Source organism: Physeter macrocephalus, unplaced genomic scaffold (genome assembly GCF_002837175.3).
Source record: "Physeter macrocephalus isolate SW-GA unplaced genomic scaffold, ASM283717v5 random_435, whole genome shotgun sequence".
Classification (NCBI taxonomy): Eukaryota; Metazoa; Chordata; class Mammalia; order Artiodactyla; family Physeteridae; genus Physeter; species Physeter macrocephalus.
In genome coordinates this window covers 9729-11761 of record NW_021145721.1, presented here as the reverse complement: position 1 = coordinate 11761, position 2033 = coordinate 9729, and the positions used below count along the sequence as shown (strand labels likewise).

At 58.6% G+C, this 2033-nt stretch overlaps 1 protein-coding gene across 4 annotated transcripts in view; it reads right to left on the bottom strand.

The window, feature by feature from the left end:
• Positions 1–1630, bottom strand: part of LOC102980075 (phosphatidate phosphatase LPIN1) — a 49314-nt gene extending 47684 nt beyond the window's left edge. For 2 of the 4 annotated variants that reach the window (XM_028485537.2, XM_055082986.1), the window contains exon 1: positions 1580–1630. The gene's annotated coding sequence lies outside the window, so the exon portion shown is untranslated. Of the gene's footprint in view, positions 1–1500 lie in introns of all 4 variants that reach the window. The other 2 variants (XM_028485534.2, XM_028485533.2) reach the window with 2 other exon arrangements.
• Positions 1631–2033: the final 403 nt, after the last annotated feature.

Here is a 2033-nt window from a genome sequence, read left to right as displayed (position 1 = left end):
GGTGGGGGGGGGGGGGGGGGGGGGGGGGGGGGGGGGGGCAGGCTTACAGACTTCCTTCTGGCTAGGCTGGCCACACTACCCCCTCCCAGGGCAAACTTCCCAGCCTTTCCGAGGTCCCCTCAAGACCAGGAGATCCGTCGGTGCCCCACCCGAGTGCCCAAGTTCTCTCCCTTGCAACAAGACTCAGCAGGTCTGTCCTCTGCAGCCATTCTTTTCCAGAGTGCTGAGATTTTGGACAACTGAGAGCCGGGATGGTGAAGGCACCTGGGCAGGGCCCCACTGCCAAGCTAACGCAGAACCCAGACGAGAGCCCAGGCCTCCAGGCCCACTAAGTTCATGTCCAGGGCTCTGTCCAGGCCTGGCTCCACACCGTACGGCCCTCCACACAAACAAGCATAAAAGCTCCAACCACACACCCATACAAAAAAAAAACTCGATAATAAAACAGATGTCGGCAGATGTGAATGAAGCATTATCAAAATACAGAACCGGAAGACAAACTCTTAGATTTCCACCATTTCTGGGGGGAAGACGCCTACGTGTGTGTTTATTTCTCAGTTGCTATACATTCTGCAATTGCTTACTTTAATTCATAAGACCCATATTATAGAACAGGGACAAACAGTAAATTTCCCAATCACCCCCCCATTACCCTCCCCCTCCCATAAAAACAGTTGATAAGCTCATCTCTCCAAAACACTCCTGGAAACTACTGGGCTCTAAAAACTCTGAATTAATACGGCCAGTTGTTTTAGTCAAGTTCCTGTTTGTTGGTCAAAAACGGGGTTGACATCTGCGTTCTCCAGCCACTACCCTCCACGCAAATTATCAGCCAGTTATCTATACACACTCCTGCTCCACGGCACTTCAAGTTATTTCCAAAACACTACTTTTCATCCTACATTTTCCCCGCCTTCCCCAAAATAAAATTATTCGCAGGGGCATCTGATGGAAGGAAGGTCTAGCACCCATCAGGCTGCAGGAAAGATGCAGAGGAGGGACCAGACTGTAATCCGAGAACCAGGATTCCAACCCGGGCTCAGCCTGCCTCCCAGCAGCTGTGTGACCTTGGGCACTAAAGTCAACCTCCCCGAGCCGGCTTCCTCAACAGCAAAGCAGGAATCCTAAATAACCCACCACCTCCCCGAACAGTTTCATAAAAGTCCCCGGCGCTAAGCAAGGGCTGCTTGCTGCCCAGGTACAAGGCACACGTCCTGCCAGGACGGAGTCCCGCGGCCGCCCCTCGAGTTCGCCACGCCGATCAAGGTCAGCCCTTTGGGAGAAGGCCCGAGGGAAGCTCACGAGGCTGCCGGGTCCCTGGGCCTGTTCCCCGCCTCCCTCCCCGAAACACTTGCCCCGAAAGGGCTGCGGGGACACAGTGTGGTCCCCGGGCATCACGTCGTCCCGCATCCCCCGGCCGGCAACGGCCCGACCGCGCCCCCCGCCCCGGGCCGCGCCCCGCCCTGCCCAGCCCGGCCCCGCAGAGGCTGTGGCCCCTACCTCGGCGGCGGCCGGGGTTTGCCCGGGGGTCCACGGAGACTCGACACGGGAGGCTGGCGGCGGGGAGGCTATTACTCACCTTGCGGCGCCGCGCGCTCGGCCGCCTTTGTATACAAACACCCAGCCAGCCTCACGCTCCCAGTCTGCGCGGCCCGGCCCCCGGGGGCGGGGCGAGCGGGGCGGCGCGAGGGGCCTCACGAGACTCGGGCCACTCGGCTGCTTTCAGGGCCCGCCCGGCCACAGGCGGCGGAGCCTCCCTCGCAGGAAGTGCCGGGACAGCCCGCCCTTCCTTCCTCGCCTACCTTAGTGCTCTTTACTGAGATGCAGAAGGAAGACGGAAGATGCGGGCTTGGAAGGAAACACGAGTGCAGTTCTGGCCACTCTAAGACTGAGATTTTTTCCAGCCACCCCAGACATGTCGGGAAGGGGAAGGCTTCTGGTGCTCGTCGAAGAAGCCGGCTGGCTCTAGGTAGAAGTTTAGGGTCATCTGCTATCTTTCTCTGCTATCCCCATTACTTCCACTGCATCTAAAC